At 28.7% G+C, this 21,937-nt stretch overlaps 1 protein-coding gene across 22 annotated transcripts in view; it reads right to left on the bottom strand.

The window, feature by feature from the left end:
- PMCA (plasma membrane calcium-transporting ATPase 3) overlaps window positions 1-21,937 on the bottom strand; it is a 728,428-nt gene that overhangs the window by 112,369 nt on the left and 594,122 nt on the right. The gene's annotated exons all lie outside the window — the stretch shown is intronic.

The following is a 21,937-nucleotide window of genomic DNA, read 5'->3' as shown; positions in this document are numbered from 1 at the left end:
TATAATCAAAAATAATATTTTCGCTTACCTATATATGAATAGAGCTGGTATGGATAATTTTCAAAATGGCTTTCTATAAATTACCTTTAATGTTTTTTGTTTAATATAATTAACCATCTCACATTTTTACATGTAGCGAAAATTGGATAAATATAAATTATGAAAGGGTTTCATAATTAATTTAAGGAGATATGAGGAATAATATTTTTTCAGGTTAAATTTCCGGATATAAGAGTAGTAATATAGACGTTTCATATATCATTGGAAAATCCAATGACTTTATATAGTAATTATATAATGGAAAATATTTAAACAAAAGGTTTGTTCTTATGACTTATGATTTACCACAGTTGTTTTTCTGTTTCGTCTATCTAATTAATGTTTTATTATTATAAAAATATTTATTTATTTTCAAATTTCACTCCTTATATTTCGGTCTTTCAGTTGACAGGCTGACTACAGCACAAAATTTTTCCAAGTATATTCATTATTGCTTTTGTAACAATTTAGCATTGAATGGTTAATAACATAACGTAAATGTTTCTACTATACTTTTTCTATATTTTTAACTATAGTTAAATAGTATTAAAAATACTTTTCCGAAAACTGCCGAAATTGCAGATAATCAATCTGTTAACTGAAAACTTCATTTGGAAAAATAGTACCACAGAGAATGATATAGAGCCTTATGTTCTGAAACGAGCGAAGATTCATTTCAACTCAAAGTATGGTGGTAAGTGTTAGTTGTGTGATGCGGGCACCGCACCTAATTTTCTTTTAATGTTTAAAAGAATTAGAAATAATTAATTGAGGAACCGTTACATAGAGGAATGAACCGCAGTGTGTGTGCCACCTCTTGGCATTTCAATCGTTTATGCAAGACTAATAGCGTACGTCAGTTCCGGTACGTGATATCCCTATCTGAGTGTAGATGTCAGGCTTCCGCGCTTCTATTTAGAGTTGGAAAGAAAAAAGAAATGTGCCTTGAATACGAATCAGAAATTAAAATAAATAAAGAAAAATTAAATTATGTATTTTTCGAACTAAAATTTATTTATGCGATTTTTTAAACGAGTCTTTTTTCTAAAAACTAAATTCTGCATATGATATGAGAACTTATACATCCAGGATAGATTTTCAGGGATCGAGTCAAAAATAAATAAAACATCGATTCAATTATATTCCTCAACATTTTATTCCGATGCGTGGTCCTCATCTGATTTTAATACATAAATATTCAGAAGAAAGATGGAAAAAAATATATTTAAAAACACGCTGAAACATGTACGGCTGTTGTTTAGCCAGAATCGAGTCAATCAATATACTGTGCCAGTGTCCTCTACAGTAACGGAATAACAGCGATTACGAATGATAATTAAAGTTTTATGGGGATATTATTGCGTTTATTAATTGATTATGATTCCTATAAAATTAAGGATAAGTACAATGTACATATAAATCATTTTAATATTGTTTTATAAATAATATTTACAATTCATACAGAGAATTTTCTATCCGTAAATTGTTCATGGTGTGCCTGTTCGATAAGGAACATTAGGAAACCGATTCATATCAAAGATAAAATATGACTGTGGCATCACAACCTCGGGAAAAAATAGTGCCAGGCACAGAAAGCTACTATTCAGATATCGAAGGGCATGGCAATGAACCTTTGTATTTCTATTCGACAATATAAAGCTGAATCCACGGTCAAAATTGTATATCTATTGAAATACAAATATTATTGAATAATAATGAGGAATATAACAAATAACATTACCGTTATTTTTCTGACTGCGCCGGTTTGGCCCTACGCCTGAATGAGGGGATATTACCGTCCGTAATGGAATTTTTCCAAGGGTGTGGAGGGGTAGAATTTGGTGGGGGGTTGGAAGTTGTCCCTTTATTGCGACCATTCTCCCCGGGCCTGATATTGCCGCTATAAACCAGGAGGGGGTAGTGAGTCAATTATTCAAACTCGGAAATATTGTTGATAAAAACTCCTTTGTCAATAACAAACACGTATTTTGCAATATAATTAGTTATCAAAAAATAGTGTAAACTTAAAAAAGAATAAACAAATAATTGTTGGGATACTATAGTTCAACCAGGAGTGCATAAACTTTCTTACAAAGCAATGATTCGCCTAGTAAAAATTTTAAAATGATTTTTTTTTTCTGGATGTGGACTAATGTATTTACAATTACTTTTATACATTAAAGATTATTCATTAAAACATAACATGCCCTATAACTAGCCTTAGCCCTCAACTATTAATTCGTAAGCTATGCATTAAACAAAACAAAGATCTATTATTAGATAGTGGGTTTGAAGAGATTTATTTCCTCCTCTGATAAATACCTTTCCTGATTCTGCTACCCTACAAAGCGTAGTCATGGGATTTGCAAGAGGGAAAAACTAAAGAATAGACGCGGATTAAAAATAAGGATAAGAAATACAAATGAGGAATTACAATAAGGAAACCAGTGAGTTTAGTATTTGACGATATGAAGGGAAGGAGGTTGAGATGGGCGGGGCAAGCAATCAATCAACGCATCTCTTAAACAACCACGGGTCCAACATTACTAGCTAAGAGAACACGTGGTTGAACATGAACACGATAGCATGAAACAAGAATACATAAAGATACGGCACATTAGATAACTACGAATATCCACGAACTGGATATATGTGTGTTTGTGTGAAAAAAAAATCTCCTTTATACGATAGAATATAGTAAACAATACTTTGAGAGGAATAATGTTGAGGCGATACTCAATTTATGCGCAATGTTAGAAAAAAAAAACTAAAAAAAAAATTTTTTTCTTAGATAAGCTCCTAGTTAATACTGTCGAGCAAAACCTACTACTAAAATTTTACTTGAAGGTTTTGTCGAATAACGACTCATTATCGTGGCAGAAAGATTTCATATATTTCAATGAAAGCACAAAAAACAAAACAAAAAAAAAACACGAAAGTAAAATTAACATTACAAAACTATTCAAAGTTTAATTACAATCCAATTATTCATTTTAAGATATAATTTATAGATATAATGATGGAATTTGGAATATTTTTTTGTAAACAGTAGCTGACTTAATCAACTTTGTAAAGTCACGCCATTTCAAAATATACAAACCTCTCATTTTCCCTTTCCGGCCGATTTGTGAAAAAGTTATTTTTTAAATCACCGAAACTCAGTCAAAATTTCTCCGTTTAAAATTTGTCCACGACAATGATTTTTTTCTGGGATATAGTTCGTAATATCATTTGTTCTAATACTATAAAAAATTAATTTAAGTATTTTTTAAGCTTCTAATTGAAACCTGAATATGTACCCTTATTAGTGAATTGCCAGTTTAACGATTTAAAATAAGTGAAAGTAAGCAATATGGGTACTGAGGAATCGATATGCATGGTCCTTTACCCCAGAACAACTCTTATTTAAAAAAAAAAAAATCTGAGTTAAAAATAATAAAAGGAATTTTAGTAAAATAAACTGATGAACCGTGATGGTTTATTCCACTAAAATTACGTAATGGATATGTTTTTTACTTCTTTATTGTTTAGATTTTTTTCTATAATAAAATAGTAAAACTTTTGAAGACATGAACGTATTACAAAAAAAAAAAAAAGTGCAATTAAATACTTGCATCTTTCAAAATTTAATTTATATATTTTTTTTTCATCTGAATTTCCTGTTTCTATATCGATGGTTCACTTCACAGTAGTGCTAAGTACATTTAAACAAACTTTGGGAAAACTAAAATGAAATGTTCTCTCTTTTAGGAAAAATACAATTAAGGGTTTTCTCATCTAGGAAAAATACAATTATAGGTTCTCTATTTTAGTAAAAGTACAACTTTTCAATTATTTCTTTAAAGAACAGATTTAGGTATGATGTAAATGTATAAGTCCCAAAATTAATTGAAGAGAGGGAACTTTTAATTTTATTTTTCTTAAAGTTATTGGAAATTTACTCAGCACTTCTGTGAAGCAGGGGTGGGCAAAAGTTAGATATACTTGAAACTAAAATTTATAAATATTTATTTATTCACTCATAATAAGAGCTGTATTCATGACAATTTTAGCTATTAGTTTCAACTCGAAGTAAGCCATCGATATTTAGGTATATATAACTATTTAATTATACCAAATTAATGTTTAATTATGTCATAATTTACTACATTTTAATTTTTACTATACACCTTCTGGCATGCAAATTATTAAATATGAGTTAGAATATGGCATATTACAAGTTTAACGATTTTTTTTAGGTTTTAATTAAATAAATAAAACAAAAATGAATTGAGGAACATATGAAAATTAAAAAAAATATATTAGGAGGTATAGGCGCCATATTTTTTTTTTATAACAATTAAATGTAGTTTTAAAGATTCAAAATAAAAATTTCTAACATTAAACAACTCAAATATTCAGATCGTTAATCATAAGCAGTTCACATTAAAATAAGATAACTTAAACGAGGTAATTCTTTATAACAAAAATAAATAATATATTTTCTGATAGTTCGAGACTGGTTTTACTGACCAATTATAATAAATTATGTCTATATAGTCCCAATATTTATATATCAGAAAATATTAATTACACAGTTAATTTTAAATCAGACCCGAGAAATGTTAAGTAAAACTAACTTTTGATTGATATCTTTAAATTTTAGGTTGCAATTTATAATTAGGTTTGATGGGATTTTTTTATAGCCTGACCTGATTGTAGGTTAAATAATATTGTTAATAAGTAAGTGATATTATTATAACAAAATTTGCAATTAAAAGAATTTATATTTAAATGAAAAAGTGACAAATATAGGCAATTAAACAAAAAAAAAAACAGGACAAATTGATTAATACAATTTTGTATTATATCAGGCCTGGGCATAATAGGCTGAACATTTTTAATATTTTATGTGAGGTTGTGAAATTATTGTTAAGGTCTGCTGATTCATAATTAATAATGGCTTTAAAATTGTTAATAATAAGTTTGTAATAAAAGCGGTTAGTATATATGTCCTCCATGATGGACAGATTGGTCATAAAAATTTAAAATAATTAATAAAGATTCTTGGGAGTATATGGATATAATTTATAAGAAATTAAATTTGTTTATATATTCAAAACAATTTTTAATTGATTAACTAAAAATAAGTTATAGCCGTCCAAAACCAACAGTTGAAACTCTAGACCTGTTTGGATAAAGGAGCTAGGGTAGAAGATATTTGGAGGGTTACCTTAGAATAATGACGACCTAGTTTCTTGGGACGTCTGCTAGCAGGACCGAAGCCAAGTTTGCAACCTTTCCTCGCTAGACCAAATGGAAAATAATACCAATTTAATATTTTAGTCTGCTATAAAGCCGGAAAATACCGACCAATAGTTTAAAAAGAAATACCAATTTTAGAAGAAGTATTTTAGCATAGCCATATTTTGACATTTATTCGGTTTTAAATGAGTTATACCAAAAATATTTTATTTATTTTATTTTTTTTTTTAACTGGCAGGCGGCCATACTGTTCCATTAATTATACAGATGGAACGGGCGTCGTAACTCGAATACACTTAAATAATTATTTCTCAAGCTATATCTGGGTTGCGTCGGGCATTCTGTTCCTCCGCCAAATGAATTGAAATCATACTATTTAGTTATATCAAAAATTAATAGCGATTCTACAATAAAAAAAAAAACGATTTTTAATTGCCCGCGAAGTCCATGGACAATTTAGTAAAATTTTAACTTTTTCTACATTCCTAAGTTCTGTGATGTATATTCCGAGGAGAGTTTTTAATTTTAATAATGTATATATATTGATAACTTTTTTTACGACTGTTGTATGTAATCATTTTTTTTTGGTGGTCCTTGAGGATCAGTCAATAATACATTTTTGGTGACGTTTCGCAACTTTATTGTTTGCATGCCCTACAATGAGAAAAACACAGTTTTTTAGAACATATACTCTCTTCAAATAATTGTCACAAAACTACAAGTACATGGTGCACTCTCTAACTAATAAATATTGCAATCAAAATATGGTTTAATACAACCATTACTTACAATTCTCAACTGCAGTGTGTTCTACCACGTTCAGATTTGGGGAAGGACTGAAACGGTTTTGAAATGAAGGTAAGGTTAGGTTCCCCCTCATGTACCGGTTTTTGTTTGCTTTATTTCTTAGTAGGTAGTCAGTCTGTTGTTGATATTTTGTCTGTTTCTATTTTATGTTTTTATTTGTGTCTTTATGTATATATATCAAAATAAAATAGAAACAGATTACAGATAATTTTAATTACGGTATAAACTTTGATAAGAAACATTGAAAATATAATTATGTGGAAGCTTTAGCTTTTGGACGGTGCGTACACTGCTCTCACAGGGAATATTTAATGCAAATATGCACAGAGTGAACATCATCGACTAATATACTCGTACTTCAAAGCCTTTTATGCATAAGTAATCATACTGCCAACTAATAGACATAAAATCCAACAATTTACAATTGGGCAGGGCTTTTAGTGCTATGAAATTATGTAAAAGGAATATATGGGATGAAACATAAAATACAACTGTAGAATTAAAACTCAGTTCAAAAAATATTTTTCTTAAACTTTTTTTTATACATTATTAGTAGAGTTGAGGTGAACGAACGATGTTGTAGATCGTTTAAATTACTATTCTATCCCTTAGGTCCACTTATACGATCCAAGATGAAGGAATTCGGGGTGCGGTCATCACCCCTGTCACACCAGGTCTGTGAGTTGTCTCCAGTAGGCTGACGGGCCTCACAAACCACGGTGGAGGAGAGGGAGAGGTCGAAGAAGCGTGGTGTCACCCATCCAAGTGCTGACCCCGCTCGAGGTTGCTTAACTTGGTCATCTACTACAAGTGTCTTAGCCCCATGGTTCCACTAGCCTCACAAATATGTATAAAGACAATGTTGATCAACGTCTACTTTTATTAGTTTATAAGCAATCTAGAAGTTCCTAGGAATCCTAGGAAAGTAGTTTTCATTCTGGGAATAATGTTTCTCCTTTTATTCTATAGTTGATTATTATTTTATAGTTTATATTTATCCATTTTTATTACTAAAAGCATTGAGTTACTTTAGAACTATACAGAAAATTCTGTATTTAACCCACATCATACTATTTCAAAGAAGATAAGACCTGGTTGACATTAAAAAACATTCAATTAAACATTGATATAATGAGTCTAATCAAAATTCGTGATCATAGTAAAAAAAGTGTAAAATCGATGATGTAAATTTGACTTAAAAAAAAAGTTACCATAACTGAGTAAATTCTTTGTCATTGGCACTCGAGACCTTAAAAAGCCTTCGCGTTCCGTTACAATTTTTTTCAGGTTGCAATGCTCTCCCATATAGATTTCATTCGTAGGTAAATGAAATTGAACAAAGGGGAAAAAATAATTGTTATAAGGTTGGACGTAATAGTAAAAGACGAACTTCAAAGATAGTATAAATGTTTAAATTGTTTTTATTCGAAGAACTGTCCTAATGTAGGTTAAAAAAATATTCGATTAAAGCATCCAAAATATAACAGATATATTATTTAAAATATATTATATTTAAATAGTAGATTTGTGAAAAATTATCGTAAGAATCGTTGCAAAGTTAAGTTAATTAGTAGAATTAATCGATAAATTTAAGGCCACAGTTAATGAATAAAATTTAAATAAAGACTAATTACTTAGAGAGGTATCTATAAGTGTTTATTTCTATCTGAAAGGGTTTAAGTAAATAAATAAAACATAACCTAGTATGGATTGGACTGGAGTAATTCCACGCGTCAGGTCCATTAAACATACAATGGAGGCGGTAAATTACATTTGAATTGAAAATCCGTGACTCAATATCTCCTTAAAAGACAAGGTAGGCCAGATAAGCACTAGTGCTGGTAGGCGTGGCCTTGAGGTGTATGATAAACAACGTTGGTTAATTTGTGCTACTGTTAAAATCAAGTAGACACTCAGTTATAAAGGGGGTAAGCTGGAATAGAACCCTTAGGTCTATGACGAGTAGTATTATTTTATAGTATAGTTTATTTTACTGTGCACTACATTTTATTAATAAAATCATTTATATGAGATATGACGATAAATTTGAGTTGAAAAGCTGTAAAGAAAAAAAGAAATTTGATAGAAAAGTACCACTAAATCAAGAGAATTCGAAGAAAAAATAGCAATATATTAAGAAATTTGGAGAAAAAAAAAAAAGGCAATATATTAAGAAATTTGAAGAAGAAAATTTCAATCTATTAAGAAATTTATAGAAAAAATATCAATACATTATGAATTTTGAAGAAAAAAATAGCAATATATATGGAAATTTGAAGAAAAAATATCAATAAATTACAAAATTTGAAGAAAAACAGGCTATATATTAAGAAATTTGAAGAAGAAATAGCAATATATTAACATATGATAAGAAAAATTAGCAATATATTAAGAAATTTGAAGAAAAATTAGCAATATATTAAGAAATTTGGAGAAAAAAAGGCAATATATTGAGAAATTTGGTGAAAAAAATGGCACGTAATAATCAATCATGAAAATGCCGCCCAGAAAAATTAGGAAACTTGTTAGATCGCAGTTTTCTGATGCGCACTGTCACCTACTAGAAACCACAGAGGAATTTATAACATCTCAAAGGTTTGGCGTGGAATGTCGTGAAATAACTCCTTTGAGAATTACTAAATTACTTCCAAAATAAAATAAAATGTTTGCTAAAAACTGGAATCAAATTAATGTTAGGTTCATGAAGCCTAGAAACAAACTAGGATACTTAAATGAAATTTATTTAATTAAATATATTTACATAAAAAAATCAATCATCTGTATAAGACCATTAATTCGCAAAGAAGTGAGGAATATTAATGCTATTTAAGTGAACAAGAATCATGACAGTGAAACATTGGTAGGCTAAATAAATATTCCAAAAGGATTCTTTATGTATAATTCATAACATGGTCTTTCCTTTAAGACTGGAGTAGGGTAGAGAAGAGAGAAAAAGCGGGAGAAAGAAAAATAGGAGACATCAATACTTCCGAGGAGTTTCGAATGAAAATTGCGGGAAACACCAGCCATAACTTTCAGATTTTTATTTGTTTGCATGCCCACTTTACATCTGAAGTCAAACGGCGCATACAGAATCGTCAAATATATTTCACAGCATATTATGGTAAAATATGCTGCATTTACAGTAACTTTTCGAGAATATTTACCCACATTGTGTGCCACCAGCGGTTGCACTGGCTAACCAAACAGTCCTTCCTTCGTCTAATTTCCCCTACGCAATCAATCGGTACATCCATTGTTTTTTTTTCGCACAGCGCAAACAAATCATGTAAAACAATTTTTTTTTTTAAGTTTCATAAATCATTTACTAGAAACTGCTGTATGAGTAATTAAAGACCAAATATAAGGAAACAAAAATGTGCTCCACGATGGGAACCCATCTACTCATTAACTGCTGTCATTTAATGTTCCAATCAGCACTAACAAAGGGATAATTGGTCTCTGACGCAAAGAAACACTCTTTTAATTTCTTTTGTTTTTCGTCATTAATTGGAACTTACTGCTCTGGTAATAATGTATATAAAAATGATCTGACTATCATAGAGCTACAATACAACCTTGACCTGTATTCAAGAAGATATGAATTCGTTCTGATAGTTACAATTTGGGTGACTAAAAGTGTTAATTAATTTTAATTTAATTTTAACATATAAGGCTGTTTTATGAATGTAACTGGGAATACATTAAATACTTAGAGAGAATTAAACATTTGGGCTTTAATGAACCTCGAAATAAACGAAATGAAATTCAAGGAACCAAATTAAGGAAGTTGGAAATGAACTATATTTCTCTGTAATTATCTTATCTTAGCTTGCGGCTTCTATCCAGATATCTGCTCAATTTACAGTCCTTATGTAGTTTGAAATTTTCTTTCAAGGCGTAAAACGTTTAAGGAAGAAAAACTCATCAAAGTTTTTGAATACTTTATTTTAGTATTGCAAGAATCTTTGGTCCAACTAAGGATGGGCCGAGAGGCGCACTCATTCGGCTGCAAATTGCAAAAGCCTGTACCCGCAAAATATTACTGAATAGATAGCATCATAAAGAATAGGAGTGAAATGTTGTCGAGATGAATAACGAACGAATCAATAAAATGATAATTAATCTTGCAGGCAGGTGTTCCAAAGAGTCCAATGTGCCGACCATGAAGTCTTGGATTTGAGGTCAGTAGTGGGAGGCGGTAGGCATGGACTGTCAGTGTTATCAGTATCAAACCCTCCGCTCATTTATTATTTAGTTGGAATACTCATTTATAATAAAACGTAATTTTTACCCGTTTTATAACTTGGTTGGAGATCACCGTTTTATCCCGAATCCTTACACTGATTTATTCAGATGAACTATTATTTTAAGGATTGAAAAACCATTATTCAAAGAACGATAATGGCATATTTCTAAGCCAATACGCAAAAAAGTATAACTTATATATTAAAAACGCATGCTTCTCGCATAATTTATCCATAAAGAAACCTACTATGGAAGAGACATTGTTGATCAGATAGGTCATAAAAACAAAGGAGGGTTAGAAGTGAACTGGTCTTGTAGCCAGGATGGGAGGAGACAGGTAACAAACAAGAACTATTGCACCTCCTACAGATATGCACTTTCATACTGTTGTGATATTACTTGCACGACAAATATATGTCTCGTGGAACTGGGCCTTAAGTACTTGTACAGGTAATGCTGAGGTAGATAAGCATAGTAAGCGGTACTTTTGCCAACTTCTCTGACGGCTTCCAAAAAAGAATTCACCATATCGAACTAACCGCAGCGATAGTGCCCAGATTAATTTTTCGGGACCTCCATCGGATAAATGGTAATTGCTACAGGAGAGAATCGAACCCACGCCAAACACTGTGGGGACCTCTTCCTCCTTGGCCATCACGACCTCTTGAGGATAAATAACTAATTCTAAACACTTACTAAGGCCAGATATCCCATGAAGGGCACCATTACGACCAAAGCTGTAATTTCCTAACACTCGATTATTAATACGAAGGAGCAATGAAATGAGAACTCCAACAATCGCACGTTCTAAATTTAATAGCATTATTAGAAACTATATTATTGATAATTAAATGATCGTCCTTTAAGTACAAAACCGATCCTTAGAATATTTATTAATAATATGGTGTATAGACCAAAATTGATTGTAAAAGGAAACTGTAGGGAAAAAAAATTGTTTATTATATCTTCTTATTATATCATGTATTTGTAATTTATTTATGTCCGATTACGGATTGATAAGTATGCTGTGTGAGAGAGCAACCTGATGTATTTAGGCAGCATAGATGAAGTATTTCTCTCTTTTTAACTGGCTGCGTATCTGTATTCTAACTATAGAGACATTGAATTAATAAATAAACGTGACCATGGCGGTTGATTAATATTTCAGTTCAATTATTTTTTTTTTTTTTTAAATATTTATAACTTAAGATCTAAAAATATACTAAACCTCTAACTCGCTAAAATACCTAATTCATTATTTCATTTATGTAAGTAATATTTAAATAATATTAGTAATAATGGTAGTTACAACAATATTTTACAAAAAATGAATAGTGATCTTAGATTTAGAAAAAAAAATTAATAATTATTCATTTCTATTCATATATTTCCCAAGAATACATACATTTATTTTATAATAGTATATCTCTTGTTTACTAGATATACTATTTTATAGATGTACTAAGTTTAGGATGAGTGATGGCCTGCATTAGATAAATCATAAAAAATAAATAAATAAAAATCCTCCTCAGTCACAAAGACTACTAGGATCAGTCGAGATATAAAGTTGATGGTTTCTCTTTAGATGAAGTAAGCTCATAAAAGAAGATAAGTATCTATTTCTTATTTAAGTGCTAACAAAAGGGATATTACGATAAATGCAGGGCTTAGTCAAGGATCGTATTATAATAAAGACCGTGTAGCTACTATTGTAAATTTTTTAATGAATGGATCAAAAAAAAGGTTCCTATCTATTGAATGTTAAGATGAATTATAACATAAAAACGAAAGGATAAACATTAAAATGTGAAGAATTGTAAAATAGAAGAAAATAACAGAACGTTATGATTGATTCACCTAAATTGAATCGTATAACTAATAATTTATAATAAAACTTCGGAAAAATGAATTTTTTTTTTTTTTTGGCTCGGATATAAATCAATTTATTTTAATTCAAGATATTGCTGATTTTCCATTATAGACAGGTCGGACGAGGGGGAGATTTATATACTCAAATTTATTTTTATATAATTTTCTTTTATATCACATAATATATAATAATTATATGATATTTCTATATTATAATTTTTTTGTATAATCCGTTGAAATTAGGGTTTTAGTGGTAAATGTATTAAGTATATATATTACACTTAACACGGCCCAGGAAAATTTACATAATTTTTTTTTTGGCTTTGTCTGAAAACATTTAGCCAATGTCCTGTTTTTTTTGGAAGTGGAAGACTTGCTTACATCATAAACAAAGAAAATTGAATTTATGGAATAGTCTGCTCCAACGTATCATATATATTGGTCAACTTTATTACTTTAATGCGTTAACGTTTTTTTTTAAAGTCTCATACAAAATACACCTCTAACTATATACAATGTAATAAATAAAAAAAATTAAGATAAAATAAGTATATTAAAGTTCTTAAAATTTTTAATAAAAGATAAAATAAAAGTTAATAGCATAAACAATGACATTTATGGATTTAGCAAAATAAATAATTGACTACTAATGGAAAAAAGTGAATTTAAAAAAAAAAAAATTAAGATAAAATACAATAGCAGAACTGATAAATATATAATATATAACAGGATGTTCTGTAGCAGCCTGGACTTAGGTCTTCGGGTTGTAGGTAACTGGGAGTGGAACTTCATGAACCTTTTTTTGATGTAATCCTCTATTGTCTCTACTTGTAATACCCCATGCAATTGGCTGTTTCTTACAAACCAAGGAGCATCCACTTCGATTCTTACGACTTAATTTTGAAAATATTGTATTTTTTTCCCCCTGCCGCTCCCTAGACTTAACAGCCATACATCAGCAGTGGCCTGAGAATTGTTTTAAAAATAAGAATAGTTGTTTCTGGATTTAATTTGTATTCTCCATTTAGGATCGGATATAGCATTGCTAACCCTACGTAGGTTTGGGTTACTTTGATGTTGATATGGTGGTTTTGTACAAGAGATAAGTTAGTTTACATGGCTAAAACCAGTTCAAAATCTAAATTTCTCAACATAGAATATTAAACATACATTCCTATAAATAAATCGGGTTTTCTTCATATTACTACCACCGATGAAATATTTAAATATAGTAACCGATATTATGTTTTCAGTAATAATCAATATAATAAATAATTAATAATAATACATAAGAAAAAATAGATAATATATTAACACATCTTATAATTAAGTTGAATTAATTCATCCTATTAAATAAGTATTAACATCACATAATTAATCAATAAATAAATAGCGGCGTTCAGTAATCTAACTTAATAGCTATTGGAATCGTAATTACAATAATAATATATATCATAAACTATTCTTGACTTTCCTCAACACTATCTGTTACAGAAAGAAGGGGGAACAAATAAATCGAAACAGCAGGAGACGTTTTATAGCCCTAACTCCCCCCCCCCCCTCCTCCGAGCTGCTTTGGTATAACAATTCTCTTCATCTATTCTTGGTACAATGAGATCTCGATTTGAGCCAAGTTCTGTACCTAGCAGCGATTTGGCAGAGGTTTAGATTTTATTCGAGAAAATATTTGGAGCAGTCAAATAGAAAAAACAAAACAAACCGTGCAAAATAAAAATTGAATTGTGTGTTATGTCACAAGTTATTTACGATATTTACAGTGATATTAACATCGAAAGTATCAACTAAAATAATTTTTAAATTTTATTGTTTTGATATATATAAAATTGAGACACTTTTTCACTAAATTCGACTGCCACTTCATTTTATGGATTTTAAACTTTTTAACCATTTCCGCGAAAAAGGCCCTTATTTTTTTATTAACATCATTACACCAATGCACAATAATATGGTATTTAATATCGGTCAGCTCATATTTTCTTCGAAGTGGATTGACAGGACTTAAAGAACGAATTTTCTTAACGGCTTCCACTAAAGTTAGTACTTTAAATTATTCTAAAAAGAAATAAAATGATAAATATTTTCCATGAAATAAGAGTAGTATAATGTATAATATACCGTTATGAAGCCAAATGTTTTAGAAAAAGTAATACCTAACACAAAAAGTAAAAGTAATGGAGAGTTAATAAAGTATAAGAGATTTTATTTATTTTTATGTACTTTTTGTCATTTATTTATTTATTTTTCATCCTTATTTTATTTTATTATAGTATGAATATGATCATTTATCACTATTACCTATTGCCCACAACGGTGTGGCAGATTGTAATATCTATCAATAAATAAAGTTTTTAAAAAAATAAATAAATAAATGAAGTTTAAATTAACTGAATTTATTAATATTTTTTTTTTAATTTTAGTTTCACTGCTTTAAATTCAAACCGGCCCCCGGTAAAATTTTCTTAAAAGTTTAAATACTTTTTTATTTAAAGCTCTTTTCAGATAAAGGTAAATTATTCGGTTTCTCAAGTTTTATTTAGACAAAATACTGGAAAAAAAATAGATCTCTTTGGTACTAATTGAGAATAAATTTTCACGTACCTGCTTCAATTTAAATCAGAATGCAAACACCTAATACTTTTTATATAAATAAGCAATGTCACAATACATATTTCGTAGAATAATGTTGAATCAAATTTTATACAACTAGTATCTTTATGAAATATCTCAAAAAGTGAATTATTTTGAAAATATATTTTTGTTTTTTCAGAAATTTTACAGAAAATACAGAAATAAATAATATATTTTTTGAGTTCTGAATAAATGCTTGGTTAAAATGTCTATTACTACAGAACTCCAAAATCTTACTACTGTGAATTCAGGCCCTTTTATTTATTTTTGTATATTTCGTTAATCTTATTGACAGAGTAAAAACATTTTTTTCGTGAATTCCGTCTAAAAAAATAAAACATAAATTTGAAAACTCGGTAACATAAGTATAAAAGCATACTACATACATCTAGGAATCTGAGAAAATACTTCTATCATGTCCTAACATGTGAAACAGATTTTCAAGTATTTATATTTACTTGAGCTATTTTGAAAAACAAGTAATTTTTTTTTCTTTTTTAATGTTCTCTTATCTTTCTAAAATTTTTGAAAGATATATTACCACTTCAGGCTTATAAATCTTCAAAATTAGCGTTGTACTGACGTCAGTTCTTGCATAAGTTAAACATAATAAACTAGAATGAGCGTGATTTCACACTAAAAAAAAAAAAAAAAATGTAAACATTACAAAAGATCACACTATCATAAAGAAATTTTAAATGGCGTAGTAAAAAGAGGAAATATTGATACAGTGTAATGAGCTAGGAGTTCTATAACTTTTCATGAAATCAACTTCACGATCCGAGGACTGACGTTGTATATGGTTATAATAATAATAGTGCTAATTATTTATTTAAATTAAAATACTAAACATTATGAATAAATATAATAAATAAATAGAAATATGAGTGGTTGGAAATTGGACAGGTCCCTAATATATAGCTTTATATATCATTGATATTAGGCGTTCAGTCCATAATTATTTCATCTTCATTTCTATAATAAATCACAAATTATTTGCCCATTTATGAAAAAATTTATTTACTAGAAATTGTCAGGATTATTATTCATATTTTTCAAATTTAAATTTCCTAGAAACTGCCTATGAATCGAATAATAAAGTAAATAATTCCTAAATATTACAAAAAATAAAAAAGAAAATTGAGAATACACACAGTATGTTCCAAATATTTGATATAAAGAAATTTTTAATCAACTTATTTTTAATCAGTTGCATTCTCGTATTTTTTTCACTGATTAATATAGATCGGTTAAACGATTGTAGTATACCATTCGTTGTTTTGTGTATTTTCATAGAATATTAAAAAAAAATACCAATCGTGTAGAATTAGCTTAAATGTTTAAACAAATATAAACAACAAAAACCAAAAGACGCCTTTTAATATCATTTTAAAATCGTATATTCCAAGCAATATACGATATAAAAATATATTTTACCAGGCTGATTTAAAAATAGAAATATTATATTTGATAGATAAGTATAATATGAATAATGAATACATATAATTGGAACATTGGGCTGGCTGACTAAGTGGGATAAAACATTTTTTAGGGAGGAAAAAAAAATCTTCTGTGCATCGAAAAACTCTTAAATACGAATTTTCATACAAAGGCAGAACATATGTATATTTTTTCCATTTTTTGTTTATTTAACTTGGGCTCCACTAAACCTTCGAATTCCTCTCGTATCCAGTCCTAACAATCCAATTTCCTTCCTTAAAATCCTCAATGCTCCGTATTTTGTCACAAATAAAATTATACATAAACTTAATATGTAACCGATCTAGCCCGAACCAGATATCATTTCTTACATTATAAACTCCCTAACCACCCAAACCCACTAGTTTCTAACCTTGCTTTCTCTTCCATTCCAGACAATCCTCCAAGATGCCTGAAAAGAAGATAGCCACGAGACCTGCTAATGTAAAACGTAATTAGAGTGCTACCAATGGGTAGTTTCTCTATACGCCTGTATTACTCCATTTTAATCTTAAATCAAATTTACTCAATGTATTCGTATGTAAATACAGTTGTAAATAGCAATAAATAAAAACACTTTTATTTACCATCTGCTAAATATAATATTTTTATATTACGAAATAATTAACAATAGAGAGAAATAAACTAATTGAAAGGTCTGTGAGGACTGAGTTGGGTCGCGAATGCCGAGTTTCGCCCAAGAGTGGGTTACTGTTACAGGTCAAGCACTTTCTTTAACAGTTCAATGAAACAGTTATCAGTCGAAGCATTTCTCATGTCTTATTCCTACTATTCATTCATATCCGAGATAGGATAAAGATTAATCGACAAAATTTTATTAATTTTTAAAAGTATAAATTGACAATTACATCCTTAACCTTGAAATAAACCAGGCCAACCGCCAGAGGCATGGAGAGACGTGCGGTTTTCAATATTTTTTTATATAACTTCTGTTCCTTAATAAATTTTCTACTCAATTATCTTTAGGAGCCTGAACGAGATCCGTTTTTAAAGTATATGGTAGAAGTAAAGTATACTTTTAGAAGAAATATTAAGAGTTGACGGGACTGGAAAACACATTTCAAAAACAAGCCGGGATGATGAATAACTACATACCAGTAAAATTATTAAATTATTTTATTATACGTAATAAAATAGAAGGCTAATAATAAGATTCATCAATATAATTTTGAAAAAATCTGATGCAGTGCGATCAATCATTACTCGGTGCGATCACTCGTTTTAAAACTGTTATTCACAACGATAATACTTTACTTTACTAATTTGCCATTTATAATTAAGTAAAAATTCAAAATTGCCACAATATCTAAGAAAGTAGGAAGATTTATTTATAAATTGAGTTCAGTTATCGGTGTTCGTACCTCTGTATAACCTACGAATTTATACATTGGATATTAATTTTTCAAAAACCACCTTTGGCTTTCCAACGGATAAAATTATATACATTACTACTTTTCTAAGTTGAGAAAATATTTCTTCTTTAATTTACTATCAAATTATTTCATAGTTTTTATTTATTCATTTTTTTATTTCTAGTAGCAATGGGAGATGGTTTCTAATTAAAAAAAAAAATCTATTGTGAAATATTGACCCATTCAGAGTATGTGTATAAGACTTGGCTGAAACTGAAGACCATTTAATGGTGAAATTGTCTAATACTCTAAAAAACAAAACAAAAAAAAAAACGATGACATAAAATTTAATTTTAGCGATGAAGTTAACATCCCAGAAACGTACCTTCCTTAAATACAAAATTTCAGTTAAGTATACAAATACAAAAAATGACCATTTTGCAAGACTCCAATTTGCCATTGGACGTAACGGAGAATACAAACAAAGCATAAGATAATCCAGACGGCTAGTTGCTTATATTTTATAAGTGACTTTTGTTTTTTATATCACATGTATTAATATATATTCTAAGGTTTCTAAAAATAGAAAAAAATGCTATTACTAATGTAACAGGAAAAAAAATACACAACTTTTTAGAAGATTATACAGTTAAAGAAGATTAGAATCTAACAGTTCTAAGAAAGGGACCAAGATAGACCAAGTTTAGGCCAGACTGGTAGACTACATTAATTTGAGAGAGCCATGTGCCAAAAGCGTTGTTTTTAACAAAACGATAGCCAAACTGCTTTTAGCAGGTTCCTTTCCGATATTCAACAATAGCCCAATCTTCTTCTGCACATTGATATCTATAACTAAATCAATTGAGGTTATAATAATTTAAAATTTTATAAATTTAATTACACGTGCCATATTTATTTTACTTTTTTATAAAATAAATTAATTAGTTTTATAAAATCAACTGATACCTCCAGGGGTAGGGGGAAGAGTCTGGTTTAACAAGAAGTTAACTTTATTTTTTGTTTCAAATACAAATAATTAAAAAAAATCTAAACTTTATTACTATAAATACTTTGTATGTATCCTTTACGACTGAGATACTTAAAAAACATCCAGTACCTACACACAAATATATATATTATTACCGTTTGCGTGATTTTCGAAATAGAGAAGTTTATTTTGTGCTTTAGTTTAATTATTTTTAAAAATACTAATTGAAGTCTGGAACTTCTAAGCCCAATTCAAAGCACAGTCAACAAATGGAATTAAATGAAAAATTATAACTTTTATGTAAGTCTATTAGGAATTAATTTTATTTTTCGTTTATTAGATTTCGATGCAATTTTTTCTCTGTGAAGAGTACTCAATGTTACAAAAATTATGAAAAGAATAAATAAGTAATGAACAAAATAAATTTAGTAAAGTAATAATAAAATAAAACTACACAAAATAAATTAACAATATATTTAAAATCAACCTGTGTAACTCTGAAAAAAAATTTTTTTTACACATACACACGTATATATATATGAATATTAATAATAATATTTATCCACAGTATACTACAAAGCTAAATCCAGTAAAACGGTAAACGGAGGCCCAAGATAGCGAGATGTAAAACAGGCTACTTAAGGCGGCCAAAAATATCTAAAAAGGCCGCAATGTTACAGAAATACTTGTGGCCGTATAAAATACAAACTATATATTTATTTGTTGTAAATATTTTTACAACAATTAGGTCACGTTAAGTGATATTTTTAGGCAAATGATTTATATACACAAGTAATGGGGATAGTGTCAACATTATCAATATAGCGTTAGTCAACCGCTCTATAAAATAAAATATTTAAAATAATTCTATCAAGCGAGATAATATATTTGATAGCCATAATGATATCTTTAAATATTTTTTTTACTTTTACTTTTACATTTTACAATTCTGTATACATACTGAATTTTACAATTCTAATTCCAATGGAAATATACGTCTTGATGTCCCCTGAGCCCTAATAACCAACTTTCCCAAAATGTTATGAGTGAGAGTCACAGCTTAGTTAAAAAAACGAAATCTTGTTCGGTACTGAAATAACATATTTAGAGCACAAGCATGTCTGGAATGTTACAGAACCTTTTCGTTCAAATCGACCATCCGGAAGAGCTACTTTAAAAAATACATTTTTTTTTTAGGATTTTGATTAAACACGGTAAATCGGGAACAATTAAATGATCTTTAATATCAGATAAGTCATATCCTCATTAAAATAGTTCAACAAGGCGTAAATGACTAAGTTCGAAAAAATCTTTATCTAAAGTACCTTTGAGTTTGATTATTCGAAATAAATAACCAATTTTCATTGTTGGCAATAATATGCAATGGATAAATACAAAGTATTAAAGAATTTGTTAGGTAATTAGAAGAGAAAAAAAAGTTTAAAAGTAAGAAACGGAAAAAGCCGAAGCCGCCCGATCTCTTCGGGTCGGATTCATACGTTCATTAGATTTTGTTGTAAAATAATTTTAAAGAAAATTTGATCAGAATTTATAAATATAAATAATATTATATAGTATTATTGTTACTAAAAATTGAGGACGCTTCAATCATTTTTATCTTATAGTATTTCCGTATTATATTCCGTGGTTTTAACTGTTTTAATGAAACCATACTAACCAAATAAAGTTTATCTTTGAATTATGACGTTATAGATTTATAATATATAATAAATGTTTATAAAATGTTATAATACTTAAAATGGACTAAATAATAGGCTTCATTCACTGATTTACAATTCATTTAATACCGAGCAACACCATCTATAAATCTAATGTAATAGAATTTTTATGGGGCGTGTCTAATTTTAATTATCGGAGAAGTGGGACAATAAATGTTTTATTAGTATTAAAATACTCCGTGAGTCATTCGATAAGTTTTGAGGAACTTTATTATAATAGAACTACAAAGAAATGGAACTCCATTAAAGCATTTTATAGTTCAAAGTTTCGAAAAGAGCTGTCATACTCCTACAGATTCTCCATAACTGCAATAATAAAAAAACAACATTCTACTTGAATAAAAACATTGTAGATTTGAAAAATATTAATACTTAGTACTCAGTTAAATTTTGTAACAAGTACTTCTTCATAGGGTAATTAGCCTTAAAATAAATTTAAAGACTGATAAAAAAGAAATTAAACTCCTTTCTACGCCCATTTTCACTTGGTTAGTTGAATTATAAAAGAGCATCTAAAAATAAATAAACTTCATAATATAAACTTGAACCAAACTTATACATTTTATTAATAAATTCAAAAAAATAATAATATTAAATTTTTTTTAAAGGAAAAAACAACCCTATACAATAATTATATATTCATTATTACATATAATATATATTATATTGAGCGTTCTATAATGCTACTCATTTAGTTAATTAACTTCTCTACTTCTTCAAGAGGATGAGTGAACCTCTTCTATGCATAACAGCATCCTACAAAGTCTTAAACAAACCGAGATTTAGCAGTCATAAAAGCAAATATTAAAAGAGTTGTTAAAGATTAATTAAGGTTTTTAAAACACCAATTATTGTTGGTTCATGTCCGTAAAATATTCATATAATACGTATCAAATTTTACAATAAACTATACAATACCCAGGTAAATTCCAATAAAAAAAATGGCAGGACATGAGCTCGTTTAAATCTACAAAAGATTTTAAAATGGTATGCATCTCCAAAAGAACTGAGTTGTCAACAGCAGAGATAAAATTCAGTCGCAATAATACATATCACAAAAGTATACTACTATTACGTAATACTCCATCGAAATGTTTTATTTCAACGAGTACAGTCCTAAGCCATATCATGGAATGGTGAAACCTTAAAATCCATATTCTTGCGTGTGGGGCGAAATCGGTCTAGAAGTGTTTGGAGTGGAAGTGTGGCTCTGAGATAAATATTTTAATGTCGAATAATTCGTTTAAAAAATATTACATATATTCTTTTAAAAAAAATAATTAGGTCAGCACAAAGATCAGTAAGTAAAATAACTGTGATATGAGGGAAATGTAATGTATGTAGGGAAATGTACAAACCTAACGAAGGTTGCCTTCATATCATAGATTGAGGGTCGAATGAGATTTTTTAACTAATGATTTCATTTAAACTTACCTCACATAAAACATAAAAATCAAATTAAAATTTTCTTTTCTTTTATATTTATCAATTATTTTCAGAGT

This window comes from Halyomorpha halys, unplaced genomic scaffold (genome assembly GCF_000696795.3).
Source record: "Halyomorpha halys isolate HHAL.00 unplaced genomic scaffold, Hhal_1.1 Scaffold389.1, whole genome shotgun sequence".
Lineage (NCBI taxonomy): Eukaryota > Metazoa > Arthropoda > Insecta > Hemiptera > Pentatomidae > Halyomorpha > Halyomorpha halys.
Note: the sequence above shows the minus strand (reverse complement) of the source record. Positions and strands in the feature narration are given on the sequence as shown.